Source organism: Musca autumnalis, unplaced genomic scaffold (genome assembly GCF_047663935.1).
Source record: "Musca autumnalis isolate F117 unplaced genomic scaffold, ASM4766393v1 scaffold_2, whole genome shotgun sequence".
Classification (NCBI taxonomy): Eukaryota; Metazoa; Arthropoda; class Insecta; order Diptera; family Muscidae; genus Musca; species Musca autumnalis.
The window spans coordinates 116237477-116257447 of NW_027411755.1; the positions used below are offsets into that span (position 1 = coordinate 116237477).

Here is a 19971-nt window from a genome sequence, read left to right on the forward strand (position 1 = left end):
TTCTTATTTTAACTGAAGACCGGGTATCGACTAATATCGCCTTGCGAAGAAGAATGAGCATTGCGGGAATATGAATGTCAGAATACCTCTGAATGTATAGGGATGTCGAAGACAGCGTTATAATCAACAAAAAGGTGTTAAGTGTCGATCTGCATTTCTTGGGTCTTTCCCAGGACTTGCCCCAGGGTAAATATCTGATCAGTGGTGGACTTGCCGGGACTAAAGACGCATTGACATAACCCAATTATTTCGTCGACCATAGGCTTTAGTCGTTTGCACAATATCCCTGACAATATCTTGTAAGCAATAGGGAGAACACGTATGCCCCTATAGTTAGAGCATACAGTCTTATCTTCTTTCTTGTGGAAGGGACACAGGATGTTCAAGTAAGTGATCTTCCTGTCGGATGGTGCTAAATAGCAGATGGATAATACTTATCAGCCACCGTGGTGCAATGGGTTCGATTCCCCGGCCAGGCAACATCAAAACACTTTTCAACGGTGGTAAAATACCCCTCAGTAATTTTGGCCACATTTCCTGAGTATTTCAGCCATGTAAAACTTCTCTACAAAAGTGGTGTCTTAGACACGCCGTTCGGACTCGGCGATAAACTGTAGGTCCCATATCATTGAGCTTAATATGAATCGGGGTGCACTAATTGATATGAGAGAAGTCTCCCTTGCCCCTTATGGGATGTTTGTGGAACAATTATATAGTACTTATCAGCGTGTCACCTCCGGTTTTGAACAGCTCGGCTGGTAAGCAATCGGCTCCTTATTATTTTTTAGCCGTTTTATTGCTCTCTGTACCTCATATTGGCCGGCGGTATGAATTTAATACCATCTTCTGGGATTGGAACTGGGGTATTTTCGTCGTTGAATATGTTGTGGCTATCTGTTGTGATTGCAGCTTACCGATGTCCAACTTTTGTGTTGTGTCTGTTCGTATTTTATTTGCTATGTACCTTTGCTACAACAAGGTGGTTGTCCGAGTCTATGTTTGCTCCTCGGAATGATCGTACATCCAACACGCTCGATGATTGTCTTTCATATATTACAACGTGATTAATTTGATTTTATTTTTGCCTTATTGAGGCGTAGGTAATTTATAGTTATATTTATACCCTAGAATACCATGTGGGGAGGGTATTATAAGTTGGTTTGCTCCAAAAAGTTTGTAACGCATCGAAATAATGGTCGTAGACACATACTTATGTATGCCAAAATGAATCTGAGCTTTAATTTAATGCAAAATGTGGCATTGATGGTTAAGTACCAGCGTTATTGCAAAAGACGCTAAGCTATCCCAATTTTAATATTTTTAAGTTTTAATTTTAATGGCAAATACCTTTGATTCTATTTGGTGTGTTTAAAACATGTAAAATGCTAATAAAGAAGACCAGCAATGTTTTCAAGCAGTACCAAGGAGATTGTCGACAGTAGTCAAATATAAAATTTATTATTAATTATTTTGGTTCAGCTAGCCCGAAGCCAGGGTGGATGATAACTTTAGTATCACCCTAATAGAAATGTTTACCAGATAAAATATTATGCCCAGTGGTAGTGGTGTTGGGTAACCAATAGTCGGCCCCGTTCCGACTATAGCATTTGCTTACTTGTTTTAATTACATAATTTTGATTTCTTGTATTTTGGTCTGCTGGAGATAGTTAGGTACCACTATGAATGTCGAGATGCTTAAATCTGGTACTGCTAACTATCATGTTTTTGCCGCTGCGAAGTCTCTTTCCATTGTTACATATTTCACTGTGGAGACGGATTTCTCGACTGCTTTCCAATTTTGCCATTAAAAGCTCATAGAATAATTTTAATGACATGATATCTGTAGTATGCTTCTTCTAAGCGCTCGTAAAATATATCGTTGGCCTGTTCGTCCTTGTCTTCATCTGGAGCATGAGCCCAAATAAAGCTGATGTTGAAGAATTTTGCTTTTACCCGTATTGTAGCAGATATTTCATTCCCTGGGGTGAAGCAGGAACCTCCGACCAACTACAAATCGGCTACCGAACGCACGCTTTGTGTCATGACAGTTATACTAGAGTGCGTCACCTTTAGGTGTTATTCACGTCACGCTTTTCCCAATCCAACGTATTTCCTGTATGGCAGTAATGTCGGCCTTGTACTTTTCAAGTACATCTGTCAGTGCGTAAACTGCACCTTCTCTATACAGAGTGCGACATTCCAGGTGCAGATTCGCAGACGATGGTCCTTAAAACGTTTGCGGGGGTCTTCAACTTTAGAGGAGCTTGTTTTTCGTTTCCTTTGCTTTTTAAACCCTCCACCATAATATGGAGGGTATTTAAGTTTGTCATTCCGTTTGTAACTCATCGAAACAACCATTTGCCACCATATAAAGTACATACATTCTTGATGGGCGTAAAATTGTAAGTCGATTTAGCCATGTCCGTCTTTTGTAATCACGAACTCCGAATGTGTCGTTTTGGTATAGCCTCCATATAACGGTCCCGCCCGACTGCAGATACTTTGACGATTTTAGCCACATTTTCAGACCGAATTAGCTATAATTTGAGATTTAGAGTTTCCAGTGACCAAGAAACTTCTCCGCCAAAAATTATAGACATAAGTCCACGTTTTCTTTAAGCCCCCCATATAACGGTACAGCCCGATTTCCAGTATTTTGATGTGTTTAGCTACATGTTCTGTCGAATTAGCTATATTTTGGCATTAAGGGTTCTCAGTGAACCAATAACACCTCCACCAAAAATTATGGTCATAGGTCTACCTTTTGGTACCGCCCCAATATGACGTAAGTTCTCCAATTCAAATTGTGGGCATAGGTATTTTTGCAACAGAAAGAAAACTAATAAATCCATGTTAGCTCAGAGTATTTCAAGGTGGAGGGTATAAAAAGTTCGGCCCGACCAAACTTAAAACTTTTTAACTTGTTTCATGGTAGGATGTTTTTTTCTAGGGGTGGGTAACTTGCCCGACGCCCAAACCCAATTTTTAATCGTTTTTATGGATGAACGATCGACACATGTTAGCTCACTACCCTTATCAGTGTCCACTTGATATAAGAGAGGGACCAAGATACATATGTCCTGGGCTTTGCTATGTTAAAGCCCGTCAGGACCGTTTCTTGGCATCTCTCATCTCCTACGTCACACAAAGACTACTTTCAATAATGATTTCAATTTTGTTAGTCACCGTAATATTTTTTCGCAATGTCACATAACATCTCAGACATACAAATGCCTGTAAGTTTTTCAGCCATTCTTGTGTTGTGTTTTATGATTGACAATAGTACTAAGCCCTGTTGTTGGTTTTGGCGTGTATAATTGTTTGGTTTGGTTGGTTGCCCAGTGATATTTCTTTGCAACACTCCAAACATTGTTGTTTCAATGATTCGTAAATTTCTTTTGTATTAGCAGAACATGAATTTGTGTGTGTATGTGTGTCAATATGCTCGTCTTTAGTTTTTGGCTTTTAACTTTGGCACTCTTCTCCGGATTTGATACGATTTACGGCTGGATGAAGTTTGAATACTTTTACCATTGTCAGAGTCTCTCGCTGTGTGTTTGTCTGAAGAATTTTGCGTAAGTATATTGGCGCCATCGGTGACATTTTTATTGTGCGTTAATTTGTACAGCGGCAAAACAATTATTTCTAAATTAAATTCACCATTTCGGTACGTAATAAGAGCTGAACCCGAACTCCTTTTGAGCGTCTCGGTTTACAAACATCTCGAGAATAGTTTACGACAAAGATGTCCAATTAATAACAAACGTCACAACGAGAATTACAAGTCAATAATTCACAAAACTTGGAGTGGATTCTAAACATTTGTTTTGTTGTTTTGAATTCCACAACCAATGTACAGACAGCGACAAAGAGCTTAGATATGGGGATACGAAAATGACACTTGAATTATGTTTACAAATTTTTCAAACGTTTTGGTTTGACTTGAGAAGTTTTTTATATACAGTGACTGTCGCTGAAAATTATGCAACCTGAAATAAAAAATGTAAACATTGATAACTTGGAAACGAGTAGAGATTTTTTAACAATTCAAAAAACAATTTTGTAGGCTTTAAGATGGCATACAAAAATATTCCGTTTACAAAATTAGCATTTTTAAATTGTGCATTGAAAATGATGCACCACAATTATCGATTAATAATTTCCAAATTTTTCGCTTTTTATGCCATTCTAGTAATCAAAATGGTGGAATAATTGGTTTCCTATTGTTTTCAGTAGTTGTGTCATTGATTCCGATAGAAAAATGATGTTCCTGACCATGGGCGTAGCCAGGAATAGCTAGGGAGGGGCAGCTGCCCCCCCCCCCCCCCCTTTGAACGACCAAAAAGCATTCCTGGCTACGCCCATGTTCCTGGCGTAATTTTGACATGATTGTAATATTGTCCATTTGTAGGCAATTTGGCTAGAAATTTCTAGTTTTTGAGGTTATTTTCCAAAAAAATGACTATGACTATGGGTTATGTCCAGAGTTCGTACAATCTAATGATATATAGAAAGTCCTGCATTAACCAGGCTTGCCCTATGTTATACTAGTCTTTAACGGCGTTGCCCTAATAGAGGTGAAAATCAGGGCATATAACAAAATTTTTGCACTTTTCTTAGAAAATAGTGTTCAGAACTATTGTTAACAAATTTTTGACCATATTTGCTCTTATAAAAACAAAAATTTCAACACACTTTGTTGCCTTCCAGTTCGGAAGTTTGATAGATTGTCAGATCTAACCTCAGGCGGGGCTGCTCATGCTATGAATTTTATTTAATTGTTGTCTTATTAGGATAATGTTTGGCGAAATTTGAAAAATTGTGTTTATTCGTGGGTTGTTTGGTAAAATCATCGGCATTGTGTTGTTATGAAACCCGCATATTTATCGTGATCTTAAGTTTCCTTGTTTTAAATACCACAATGAAGATAATTGCTCTGTTCCAGAAACGGCAAGAATCTACAAATTTTTACTATGATAAAAATTTGTTCTATATAATATCAAAAAATGCTATATAATATCAAAAAACAAAGTTAAATAAGTAGATTCTTGCAGTTCTGGAACAGACCAACTTTCAGGCAAGCAGTGATCTGGTCGACAGCTATGGAAAGTGGTATATACTATGAGAAGGTTTTCTCAAAACCAACTTTCAGGTCTTTCATAGCATGTTTATGTGACTTTGTGCATACATTATTTGCATTCATAACCATCTCGGATTCAATTACATATGTATGTCATTCATAAAAAGACACAAGACGACTTCGGTAATTTTGGATAAAAATAAAATATTTATTGATTGAATGCATATGAAAACCACAAGAGTTTTTGAATGTTTCTGTTGAATTCGCATTTAAACGAATTCGTCGCTCACATTTATTCTTGAGCTCGAGTCGTCATAAAATTGGGGAAGAGTTCTTTGTTTCAATACAAGAAACTAAGAGAACTGATGGGTCCAAGTGGCGTTGGACGAAAGTAGTCTTCTTTGCCTTTCCCTACAGTTAATCAATCAAACCACTTTAAAACTTGTTGTTTTTTAAATTTGAAAACTGAAATAAGAAATAAACGCACATCTCAACAAAACTGCCAAAATGAATCTAAAATTAAAAAAAAATACATTTATAAAAAAATTGAAATTTTTTTGTTCCTAACGTTTATTTTTGGGATGCTCTATGCATATGTAACAAAAAAACCAAAACAAAATCATCGACAAGTAGCAAATTTTTAGACTTATGTATGTCGTTTTCCAAGAAAACCACAGATATATTCTTGATAAGTAGTCATCGGATTTTTGCACATTTTGAAAATTATATTGCAAATGATTCGTTTATTAAACAATGGAAGCTGAAGCTTTGTATGTATTATTGATTATTTTTCAATATGACATCGAATTTCTGTCTTGGAAAGCTATAATTCTATATAATAACCCAGTTACAATTGGTTGAAATTTCAAAAATATGCAAAAATCCGATGTCTATTGATAAGTATAAAATCTTAAGTCGAAATAGGCATGCCCGCCCGTCTGCTGAAATCAAGATACATCTCGCAATTTTTAAGATAGAGCTTTATAATTTTGTTTAGAAGTTTCTGTTACTCCTAGGTTGTTTGACATTGGCCTATATCGGTGGACTTCTTCATACAGCCCCCATAGCACGGTACCTCCCGATTTTCCGTATTTTGAAGATTGTGGCCTCAATATCCCACCGAAATGACTGAAATTTGGTATTTAGTCCTCTTTGGAGCGAGCTATAAATCTTTCCATTTATTTATTTTGTATATAGTCTTCGTTGGGGGCATAAAACTTTCCCCAAGAAATTTTTCGGTATAGGCCTTCATCTTCATGTAGCTCCATAAAATGGTAACCCACGGTTTCGGTATTTTGAAATTGTAAGCCAAATTATTCACCAGAAATTCCTTGGAACAGATAAACTTTTTGTACTGCCTCCTTTATGGAGGCTCCCAATCTTCTTTACTTTGAAAGTTTTAGCCACATTGTTCAACCGAACTGAAAGAGGTACAAAGCATCCATGCTACAAAAACAGACAGTCCAGGTTTTGATACAGCACACATATAGGTTTAGTTCCCATTTGAGATTTTTGGCACACTTTTTTACCGAATTGGTTGTTAATTGGAATTTTTGTTCCCAGAAGATAGAAAACTTGCGCGAAAAACTATCCATACCCGTATATAACCAAGTTTAAGTCTAGCATCCATTACGGTATTGCGCAATTTTATGCATTCTATTAAATTTTCGAAACGTGATTGCTGTAATTTATTATTGTGTGTTGTCAGAATATACAATTCGCAAAATTGAAATTATTGGTCCACGTTTTGAAAAAAAAAAAACGATGAGGCTCCGTATTACCCCTTTTAAACCGATTATCATCAGTTAAGATATAGGAGGAGGAGCTTTGTACTTTCATAAACAAAATGAACTAATTGTTCCGATTTTACAGTACATTTACACATAAGTGGATTTGGTTAATCCAGTGAGTCTCAACTGCCAACTTCATTGCGTATACGTCAAATAAATCCTCATAAAGGAAGTTTAACCCGGCAAAAAGCTCTTAAGTAAAGATGACGTTATTTCAATACAGTTCGTGGGTGGAGGGTATAAAAACAATTTAAAGCCGTTTTTATACCCTCCACCATAGGATGGGGGTATATTAAGTTTGTCACTACGTTTGTAACTACTCGAAATAACCATTGTAGACCCCACAAAGTATATATATTCTTGATCAGCGTGCAATTCTACATCGATATAGCCATGTCCGTCCGTCTGTCCGTCTGTCCGTCTGTCTGTCTGTCCGTCTGTCCGTCTGTGGAAATCACTCTAGCGTCCGAACGGATTGACGTAGGTTGATGAAATTTTGGGAAAATATGTTATATTTACGTAGGACTTTTGGTATTGAAAGCGGGCTATGTAGGTCCACGCTTTCGTATAGCCCCCATACAAAATGACGCGTGACGCGTCGTCGTTTTAAGGAATTTTTAAGATATTTGGCCCATTTTACCACCGAATTGGTTGTAATTTGGTACTTTGTGTCTTCAGAGGCCAAAAAATATTCCTACCAAAGTTAGGTTATATAGGTCCACGTTTTGGTATAGCCCCAATATAAGGCCCCATATAAAGTACGCGTCATTTTAATATATTTTGAATGTATTAGGCCCATTTGACCACAGAATTGGTTGTAAGTTGGTATTTTGTGTCTTCAGAGGCCAGAAAACATTCCTACCAAAGTTGGGTTATATAGGTCCCACGTTTTGGTATAGCCCCCACATAAGGCCCCTTATAAAGTACGCGTCATTTTAATATATTTTGAATGTATTCGACCCAGTTGACCAAAGAATCGGTTGTAACTTTGTATTTTGTGTTTCCAGAGGCTAAGAAACAGTTCTACCATAAATGTATATATAGGCCCACGTGTTGATATAGCCCCCATAATACGATATCTCCCGATTTTCGATATTTTGAAGGTTTTAGCCTCATTATCACACCGAGATGGCTGAAATTTGGTATTTAGTCTTCTTTAGGCGTATAAAACTTTCCCCCAGAAATTTGTAGGTGTAGGTCCAAGCCATCATATAGCCCCCATAGAACGGTACCTTCAGAATTTTGGTATTTTGAAGGTTGTGGTCACATTAATCCACCGAAATGGCTGAAATTTGTGGTGGAGGGTATAAAAGTTCGGCCCGACCGAACTTAACGCTTTTCTTACTTGTTACTTGTTATGCCCTCCACCATAATATGGAGGGTATAATTAAATTTGTCATTCCGTTTGTAACACATCGAAATATTCATCGTAGCCCCTATAAAATATATATTCTTGATTAGGGTAAAATTCTAAGTCGATATAACCATGTCCGCTGTCCGTCTGTTGAAATCAAGATACAGCTCACAATTTTTAAGATAAAGCTTTGTAATTTGGTATAGAAGTTTCTATTACTCCTAGGATATTTGGTTCTGCAAATGGGCTATATCGGCACACGTTTTGATATAGCCCCCATAGAACGGTACCACCCGATTTTCGGTATTTTGAAGGTTTTAGCTTCATTATCACACCGAAATGGCTGACATTTGGTACTTAGTCTTCGTTGTGGGTATAAAACTTTCCCCTAGAATTTTGTTGGTATGGGTCCACGCCTTCATATAGCCTCTATAGTACGATACCTCCCGATTTTCGGTATTTTGAAGGTTGTGGCCTCAATATTCCTTCGAAATGGCTGAAGTTTGGTATTTAGTCTTCGTTTAGGGGTATTCAACTTTCCCCTCTAACATTTTTTGTATTGGTCCACGCCTTCAAGTTGGAAGTAAACCCTTTCCGACTGAATTTCGTCGGAATAGGTCCACGTTTCGATAAAGCCCCATAGAACGGTACCTCCCAATTTTCGTAATTGTGAAAGATGTGACGTCAATGTCCCACCGATGTGACTGAAATTTGTTATTTAGTCTTTCATGGGGTTATAAAATGTTCCATAAAAGAATTATCAGTCAAGGTCCAAGTCTTTCTATATCCCCCATTGAAGCGTACCTCTTATTTACTGTATTTTTTAAGTTTTAACCACATTATCTTACTGAAGTATCGGAAATTTGGTATTTAGTCTTCTATGAGTCTAAAAACTTTTCGCCAGAAATTTGTCGGTATATGTCGACGTTTTGATATAGCCCGAAACGTACCTCCCGAAGTTAGCGACATTGTTTACCGAAATTACTAAAATTTGGTATTTCAGTATTTATTTATTTAATAAGGCAAAAATAAAAAAAATCATTTTAGTCATTCATTCCCTGCAAAATAATTATTTTCTCTGTGATGTAAATTCTAAATAAAAAATAAAACAATTTCGGGTTGTGCGGCATAAGTTTGTATTGCCCTGCAAACAACTTCCTATACCTTCCACGTCAATGTTAATATCTTTCTTTCCCAGGAAATCAATCCATGTAGAATTTGTTGCTATCTTTGACAGATTGGTTCGTTTTTCAATGTGTTTTTGAAAACGAATAGCCTAAGTTCAAGGGAAACGAAATAAAAATTACACTGTGCAACAAAATGGAGCTCAAAGTCTGGGGGGTGGAAAATTCCTATTGGAGATGAAAGTCCTTGTTGAGTATATACAGAACCCCGAAGGACAGATTCGCCGTGAGTCGAACTTTCGCGATATGGCGTGATGAATATTTAGCTGGAGACCCTAAAAGCCATCTGGAATCAGCGTTATATCTTTTTTCGCTGTTGTTTAAGCTTATATTTAGGATGACATGTCTTCAGTCAAATCAAATGAGGATTTTTTTCGTAGAACATTTCGACCTTCTAACTCGCTTCCTTCAATGTCCTTTTCGTCCTTTATTTCAAGAACCGTAGTAAAAGAGGCACAAGATGACATTTTTCAGCTTCGGAATATTCTACAAAAATGTTGCTCGGAAGATTTTAGGTACGGTTCCCAAAGACATAAAATCGATAAAATCTTGTTTAAGCGATCGTTTTTCACTTTTATCCGAATCTTGCTCAGACAACCCTATATCTATTAATTTCAATGTATTATTGTTAACCTATTGATGACCTAGAATTCTCGGAGTCATTAAAACAGTTGGATCTCGTTTTACTAAGCACGTTAATTTCATTATTTTTTGGAATAAAGATCCGGATATCCGAATTATGGAACCGGTTATTCTGATATTAAAACCGAATTTTTATCCGGTTTTTATGAACCGATTAACCGTAAATTTATATCATTAGAAAGCTATTAAGATTGTCATTCAGATATGATTAATATACATTAGACATTTTAAGCGGCTTTGATGCTGGAACAAAAAAACCGTATTTTTGAACCGTTTCTTAACGTTTGTGAGGATACATTTCTGGGCGTGAAAAAAATTATGATCATGACCTGGGGGGTGGAAAATTCTTTTTGGAGGTGAAAGTCATTGGTGAGGACATACAGAATCCTGAATGGCAGATCTGCCGTGAGTCGAACCTTCGAGTTATGGCGGGTTGAATTCTGGAATGGTGACCCATTATTGCGAGTGTAAAAAAATTTCGGTTCACAGTGTTATTAATTAATACAAATTTACAATATGTATTTATTTCGTTTCCCTTGAATTCCATTACTCATTTCTTCTCAGATTTCTTCTTCCGTTTCTGTAAATTAAATTTCATATCTTGAATATAAATACCTTCTTTTTGTTGTTCGTGCAGATCATTCACATAAAGCGAAAATAACAGCGGCGATGAGAGGCAACCTTGTTTCACCACCAAACTTTCAAATTATTTCGACAGTTTTTTTCCTGTCCAAACTGCGTTCACAAGGTCCACAACGAAAGCATATACATACATTCTTATTTTCCTTCTGTTTAAGGTTCACAATTGAAACCAGATTGTATGTTATCCACCGTCGAGTAGCCTTTTCGGAAACTTCCCTTGATGATGGTCAAGGATGATGATGTTCTTAAAACATTATCGACGCATCCTGTATAGAATTTTTGTTATAATGTGCTTTTATGGAACTCTGTCCTTTCCTGGCGCTTTGCTTATATTCACCTTTCTCAAAATGTTTATTAGCTTCCATTAGGTAATTTCACAGTCCAGAAGCGGGTCAGTTATAAAATTTTTAGCATGAGTTATTTTCAGAGTCATGTGAGGACTCAAGAGCTCTTGGAAGCATTTTTTATCGTTTCACTGTTTTGACATATATCCTATAATTATGAATTTTTATTTGGAGTTCTTTTGACCTTTCAGATTTATTTGTCAATTGATAAATTAACTTAGCTCGAGGTTCTGTGTTTTTATACCCTACACCACACTGTGATAAGGGGTATTATGACTTCGAGCATTTGTATGTAACATGCATAAGGAAACGTAGACCCTTTCCGTCCTTCCGTTCGCAACGTACAGGTTGCTTTTATTGTCCGATTTAACTGAAAATTTAGGATTATGATTTGTAAAAATAAATAACAAATAACAAGGACCATCCTGTAGGTCCCTGGTGATAAAAGTTACACATTTCTTTGAATTTCGGAGAGAGCGGGGTACATGTGCTCTATTTTTTTAAAACGCAATAGTTGGACAATTATGGGAGTATATGAATCTCAGAAGCTACGCCCACTTTTTTAAATAATTAATATCGCCGAAACTACTCCTACACCGTTTTTCAAAATATTTAAGGTTCGCCCGTGGTAATGTATATTTTGTATGAATGTAATGTATGTATTTCGGCGAGGTGATGTACATTCCCCACGTCATATTTTCATTAAACATTATGTGTATATGCAAAACGTATAACCATATCGTTTGAGCATTAATTTTTCAGAATAAATGGTTTTCGGTTATTAAATTTTTAAAACCCGGTTAAACAGTATAAACAGTTACTAATATGTATAAAATTATGTACCAAAAGAACTAAATTTACAATTTACGTCGTCTTGCTTTGTAAGCTTCATATTATTGTGAAATGTCTGAATCAAACAAACATTTTATTTATAACCTGGCATCGCGTTAATTCAGTCAAACTACTCTGTCACGTAGATCTTGGGGACGAAAATTAATATGTTATAAAGCACCTTCTTGATATATAGATGATTTTTCTTTGAAATTTAAAATTTTAAGTCTAAAGAAGAATCTGTTGTAGGGAATTTTTTCTTTCGACTATATGTGCAGGTTTTTCCTAATTAGGCCGATCATAGACGTCATCAGAAAATCGTTCTTTGAATAATGAAAATATTGGACTAAATATTCGTTTTAAATTGTATTGCCCTGCAAACAACTTCCTATACCTTCCACGTCAATGTTAATATCTTTCTTTCCCAGGAAATCAATCCATGTAGAATTTGTTGCTATCTTTGACAGATTGGTTCGTTTTTCAATGTGTTTTGAAACGAATAGCCTAAGTTCAAGGGAAACGAAATAAAAATTACACTGTGCAACAAAATGGAGCTCAAAGTCTGGGGGTGGAAAATTCCTATTGGAGATGAAAGTCCTTGTTGAGTATATACAGAACCCCGAAGGACAGATTCGCCGTGAGTCGAACTTTCGCGATATGGCGTGATGAATATTTAGCTGGAGACCCTAAAAGCCATCTGGAATCAGCGTTATATCTTTTTTCGCTGTTGTTTAAGCTTATATTTAGGATGACATGTCTTCAGTCAAATCAAATGAGGATTTTTTCGTAGAACATTTCGACCTTCTAACTCGCTTCCTTCAATGTCCTTTTCGTCCTTTATTTCAAGAACCGTAGTAAAAGAGGCACAAGATGACATTTTTCAGCTTCGGAATATTCTACAAAAATGTTGCTCGGAAGATTTTAGGTACGGTTCCCAAAGACATAAAATCGATAAAATCTTGTTTAAGCGATCGTTTTTCACTTTTATCCGAATCTTGCTCAGACAACCCTATATCTATTAATTTCAATGTATTATTGTTAACCTATTGATGACCTAGAATTCTCGGAGTCATTAAAACAGTTGGATCTCGTTTTACTAAGCACGTTAATTTCATTATTTTTTGGAATAAAGATCCGGATATCCGAATTATGGAACCGGTTATTCTGATATTAAAACCGAATTTTTATCCGGTTTTTATGAACCGATTAACCGTAAATTTATATCATTAGAAAGCTATTAAGATTGTCATTCAGATATGATTAATATACATTAGACATTTTAAGCGGCTTTGATGCTGGAACAAAAAAACCGTATTTTTGAACCGTTTCTTAACGTTTGTGAGGATACATTTCTGGGCGTGAAAAAAATTATGATCATGACCTGGGGGGTGGAAAATTCTTTTTGGAGGTGAAAGTCATTGGTGAGGACATACAGAATCCTGAATGGCAGATCTGCCGTGAGTCGAACCCTTCGAGTTATGGCGGGTTGAATTCTGGAATGGTGACCCATTATTGCGAGTGTAAAAAAATTTCGGTTCACAGTGTTATTAATTAATACAAATTTACAATATGTATTTATTTCGTTTCCCTTGAATTCCATTACTCATTTCTTCTCAGATTTCTTCTTCCGTTTCTGTAAATTAAATTTCATATCTTGAATATAAATACCTTCTTTTTGTTGTTCGTGCAGATCATTCACATAAAGCGAAAATAACAGCGGCGATGAGAGGCAACCTTGTTTCACCACCAAACTTTCAAATTATTTCGACAGTTTTTTTCCTGTCCAAACTGCGTTCACAAGGTCCACAACGAAAGCATATACATACATTCTTATTTTCCTTCTGTTTAAGGTTCACAATTGAAACCAGATTGTATGTTATCCACCGTCGAGTAGCCTTTTCGGAAACTTCCCTTGATGATGGTCAAGGATGATGATGTTCTTAAAACATTATCGACGCATCCTGTATAGAATTTTTGTTATAATGTGCTTTTATGGAACTCTGTCCTTTCCTGGCGCTTTGCTTATATTCACCTTTCTCAAAATGTTTATTAGCTTCCATTAGGTAATTTCACAGTCCAGAAGCGGGTCAGTTATAAAATTTTTAGCATGAGTTATTTTCAGAGTCATGTGAGGACTCAAGAGCTCTTGGAAGCATTTTTTATCGTTTCACTGTTTTGACATATATCCTATAATTATGAATTTTTATTTGGAGTTCTTTTGACCTTTCAGATTTATTTGTCAATTGATAAATTAACTTAGCTCGAGGTTCTGTGTTTTTATACCCTACACCACACTGTGATAAGGGGTATTATGACTTCGAGCATTTGTATGTAACATGCATAAGGAAACGTAGACCCTTTCCGTCCTTCCGTTCGCAACGTACAGGTTGCTTTTATTGTCCGATTTAACTGAAAATTTAGGATTATGATTTGTAAAAATAAATAACAAATAACAAGGACCATCCTGTAGCTCCCTGGTGATAAAAGTTACACATTTCTTTGAATTTCGGAGAGAGCGGGGTACATGTGCTCTATTTTTTTAAAACGCAATAGTTGGACAATTATGGGAGTATATGAATCTCAGAAGCTACGCCCACTTTTTTAAATAATTAATATCGCCGAAACTACTCCTACACCGTTTTTCAAAATATTTAAGGTTCGCCCGTGGTAATGTATATTTTGTATGAATGTAATGTATGTATTTCGGCGAGGTGATGTACATTCCCCACGTCATATTTTCATTAAACATTATGTGTATATGCAAAACGTATAACCATATCGTTTGAGCATTAATTTTTCAGAATAAATGGTTTTCGGTTATTAAAATTTTTAAAACCCGGTTAAACAGTATAAACAGTTACTAATATGTATAAAATTATGTACCAAAAGAACTAAATTTACAATTTACGTCGTCTTGCTTTGTAAGCTTCATATTATTGTGAAATGTCTGAATCAAACAAACATTTTATTTATAACCTGGCATCGCGTTAATTCAGTCAAACTACTCTGTCACGTAGATCTTGGGGACGAAAATTAATATGTTATAAAGCACCTTCTTGATATATAGATGATTTTTCTTTGAAATTTAAAATTTTAAGTCTAAAGAAGAATCTGTTGTAGGGAATTTTTTCTTTCGACTATATGTGCAGGTTTTTCCTAATTAGGCCGATCATAGACGTCATCAGAAAATCGTTCTTTGAATAATGAAAATATTGGACTAAATATTCGTTTTAAATTGTAGGACACTGTTCGTCAAAGAGGAATACACGTGCCCTCAGAGAGAGCTTCTCTCCACTCACACCATTAAATCTCCCTGAAGTATGCAACAAAAATAACCTGCCGGAAGCTGCTTTAAGACCATTTTACACAAAATACTTTTCACTTTTAAACACATTTGGCATCTATAAATTTGCCGTATTTTATGTTAGTTGAGTTTATTTTACTTTCAAGAGTAATATTGTAATGAAATATTGAAAATATTACTATTTTTAAAAAACCGGTTAACCGACACAAATAACCGTTTTTTTCGGTTCGGTTTTTAACGAAAACCCGGTTAACCGTTTTCGATTTTGGACACCCTAGTAACATGGTGAAAACCGGCTATCTATTTGTTGATGCATTTTGGAGGGCCCTATTGTTTTAAAATCACTATATTTGTCCTAATCAATTGTTCTTAGTTGGAGCCACAAGTCCCGACCACTGCTCCTTTTTAAATATCGCTCATTTACTCGAAGAATGACACATCTCAAAATATCCAGTTTCGAGAAAAACGCTCTTTAATTTTGCGATTGAAATTTGACTTCCCAATTCAAAATGATTACACAAAAACTAAAATAACTACTTGGGCAATATTTTGTAAACAGCTAGCTAGATGGCAGCACAAATTTTTAGAGATATCAGTATAAAAAATTTGACACAAGATAAAATAGAAGTCGTAGAAAAAAATTTTTTGAGTTATGCCACTCTTTGAGTAAATGAGCGATATGTTATATCTCGAAAACTAACGAACCAAATTTTATGAAATTTTCTGGAATTTACAAATTGCCTTAAAGGCCTCGGTACATAAGAAACTTTGCCGGCTTACTTTATTGCTCCGCTTAATTTTTTAGCAGCCTTTTTTAACAGATCACGAGTGAGTCATGTGTTCATGTTATTTTTGTTTAGTACTGTTTGACATTTTATCATGGAAAAGCTTACGCATCTACAACGTTTACAAATCGTTCAACTTTATTACAAAAATTCGCGTTATGTGGGGAGTGTGTTTCGAGCCTAATTTTGTTAAGTGAGGCGGCACATTTATGGCTTTATAGGTATGTAAAGAAGAAAAATTGCACATTTGGGAAGAAAAGCAATTAAAAAGATTCAAGAGCTGCCACTTCATATAGACAAAATAACGGTTTGTTGGTCGGTGGAATCGTCGGACACTATTTCTTCAAAATTATCCCGGTTAGGACTTCATCGTCAATGGCGACCGTTATTGCGCCGTGATAACCAACTATTTGATATCTGAAATTGAAGCTCGTAATCTGACGACATTTCGTTTCAACAAAACAGCGCCACTGCCAACTCATCAATGGATTTATTGAAAGAACACTTTGGTGAGCACGATTAGGACCAGTCGATTGGCCACCAAGATCGTCTCATATCACTCCGTTAGACTTTTTCCTGTGAGAATATGTAAAGTCAAAATTGTATGCTGATAAAGCCGCTTCAATTCCGGTCTTGGGAGAAAACATCAGGCGTGCCATTCGCCAATTACCAGTCGAAAAGCTTGAAAGAGACATTGAAAATTTAACTCAACGGATGGACCGTCTGAGACATAGCCTCGGCCAATATTTGTTAGACACAATGTGCAAAAAATAAATGTCATCGAATGTTCTTTCGTCGTCTTCTAATGTTGTTTCCTTTTTACATTATTTTACATAACATTAAAATCCTCAATGAATAACTCGGTTTGGCAATGGACCCGAAGAAATGAGGTAGAAAATACCTACTTTTTTGGTGGAAAAGCGTTCATGACTACCTACTTTTCTCCCTCAGAATTTTTCCGTTCGGATGTTTTGTTCGTGATAGAAAAAAATTGATTATTCTGTTCCTTACCTTCAGTGCATAGAAAAGATAAAAATGCAATTTCAATATTAATTTTTTTGGATTCACTTTGGCAGTTTTGTTGTGATGTGTGTTTACTTTTTATTTTTAAAGTAAGACCCAGCTTAATCACAGATTGGTTGTTTTTTTTTTGTTTATTTCTTTTAATTTTCAAGCATTTTCTATTAATAATAAAATTAAAGTTAAAAATACAGTTCTTTTCTTATTCTTTTGTTGTGATTTGTTTTTAGATAATTTTACAATTACGTATGTATATATAAACATTGGTCCTACTGCCGGTAGTTTCCGATCCAAAACCAGTTGAAGAAGGTGGTGATGATATGGGTAGCCCTGCTCTACTGTTGTCGTTGCTGCAATATTATAATGGTGTATATGAATATAGATGCCTGAATTGCCAGCAACAGAATAGGATGCTGAGGAACAGAATGATGATGTTGTGGAGAATGCGTCAATGTTAGTTTTTCGGTTTGTAAAGCGAGAAGTAGAAGTAGATATACAGCCGAAATCGCTTATAACGTCGTCGTTTATAACGTCATATCGGTTATAACGACGATACCCAAAAGTCCCAAATCTCTGGGGCCCTTTATAGCCCTATCGCTTATAACGACATATCGGTTATAGCGACAAATTCCGTCGGTCCCTTGACCGACATTATAAGCGATTTCGACTGTAATTTCATTCGTTTATCTAGGGACTGCCAGGCATACTGTCATCGTTCTCCAAATAGCTGACTTAGGAATCCGTACTGTCCGGATGATGGTGTGTGATAATTCCTGAATCCATGTTGCCTCCAATATTTGCGGATGTGGTTCTTGATAATGGGGTGGCATGCCATTTAGGTCGTAACCATGCATCTTTAAAATAAACAACAAAAAACAATCATAAGAAATTAAATAAAATGGGAAACGGAGACTTAGTAATAATGGGAAAATGTGTTTCTTTTGAAATGTAATAGATTAGAATCAGCAGTTTGTAATGTTAGCTTCATTTGAATCAGCTGATTGTATTAAGACATTCAAATATGGACTCCTGAAATCTTACCTGATTCACTAGTTGTTGAAATGCTGGTGTGTGGATATTTATTGAACCATTACTATCCAAATCGGCATGTAGTTCAAAATCAGAGAGGACTTTCCATGGTGGTTGATATGTCTGGACATCGATACCCTGCAGGTTATGGGGTCAATTGTGTCGGACAGGTGATCGCGCAAACATAGGTATACCATGCCTGGCACCATAGCCCAGTTTACGACCCTCCTAAAAGAACAATAAAGACATTTTTCTTAATTATTAAAATTAATAAATAATGCGAAGTTGCAGAAATCAAGAAGGTAAATGCCCATACCAGGCGTTGCGTTAATTAAATCAACAATTCTTACATTTTCTTGTTGCATTCGTAATTTCATTTGTATCGTTTTCTTATTATCTCTACAACGTTTTTTGTTTCTTTGAAACCACACAAGTATAACGCCTGATGATAATCTAGTCATTTCTACCAATTGATCTTTCATTAGCGCATCAGGTCGCAAAATAGCATTATATAAGGTACTATATAGAGAAAACAATAAATAAAAATTAATTAATAGATACAGATAAAGGCGATGTAACGGTACAATAAATAACGAATATAAGAAAATCAAACACTAAAGTAAGTTAAATTATCAGTTTATCATGGTTATAAGAGCTAGTTAAACGTAGTATAATGCTCAAGTTACACTACTGCCTTAAACAATGTTTACATTTACGAAATCAAGTGGATTCCAACTTTCAATTCCATTGCGAATAATATCCACTAGATTTCTGATGAGGATTTATTTGTCGTATATACAATGGAATTGACAGTTGAAACTCACTGGATTTCGTAAATGTAAACGTGATTTTATTATCATAATAAAACTTTCCTTGATGATTTAAGAAGTAAATGAGCATTTGTAATAAATAAATCGCACAACTATTATTTGAAGTCAAATATAAGAGTAAATATGTCTTACTTACCTTAATGTATGTAACTGTTTTTCATTGAGCACCGTTCGTAATCTCTTTGGTTTTCCATCCGATAGTCCTGAAGTACTTTTGTCCCTAATACTTTTATGAGAGCCAGATTCACTGCCTGAGACTGCAAAAAAATAAAAACAAAAAAATAAATTTTAATTTGAGGCTGTGGCTTTTTATCGAATACGATTTATTGCAAATTCAACAAGAACACAATATTCAAGGGTAAATCAATCAAAATCTAAAATTAAAATTTTTTGTACATTGTATTGGCCAAATAATGTGAAAGGTTTAAAAATAGTCCGACAATGCGAAATTCTCTTGGTTATATTAACACATGTTGATAAATTGATTGGTTTTCATGCAATACTAAGACGTGACGAAGAAGAACGACCGAAGAAGAAAAGAACATCAAAGTAAATTCCATTTTGTGAATGTGATCGCAAAAGATCAATTGTTTTGGAACAATCTTAAATGCTAGGAGTTTTTGTTCTCTTTAAATTGTGATATTTACAAGAATTCCTTTGCTAGGAAGGGAGAAAAAAAGAATTGTGATCAAAAGAATACAAAGCGAAGGCTCGTGTCAAAGGTCATTGTTGTTTGTAGAATGATCTTGTGCATTTTGAGTAGGGATGTGTTTTGTGTCTGAATGACGACGAGACTGGGTCTTTCTGTCGTTCATAACTCTCTCCCCACTCACTTTGATATTGTTCATTCATCGTCGTCATTGATTGACTTTATGCTTTAAGTCGTCCTGCATTATTAACATTTTCTCATCAAGTTCAGTGTCCCTCAATTTCTCATCACTCATTAATTTTTGCCTCATTGGACTTTTTCATGCGTCCTAGGGATATATATGTAGAATATCGCGATTTCAACAATATTGATTGGGATGGTTTTTTCTTGTATCTATCAAATATTTCCCTTGATCTTACTTTTTCTTCGTTGGATGTGAACTCGCAGATTCAGGCGCTTAATAATGTTATATCTAATTTATACTCCT

The 19971-nt window shown here is 35.6% G+C and overlaps 1 pseudogene; it reads right to left on the reverse strand.

Annotated features, from left to right (window-relative positions):
- Positions 1–17201: 17201 nt before the first annotated feature.
- LOC141392367 (insulin gene enhancer protein isl-1-like) lies at positions 17202–19687 on the reverse strand (annotated as a pseudogene).
- Between the last annotated feature and the right edge of the window lie 284 nt (positions 19688–19971).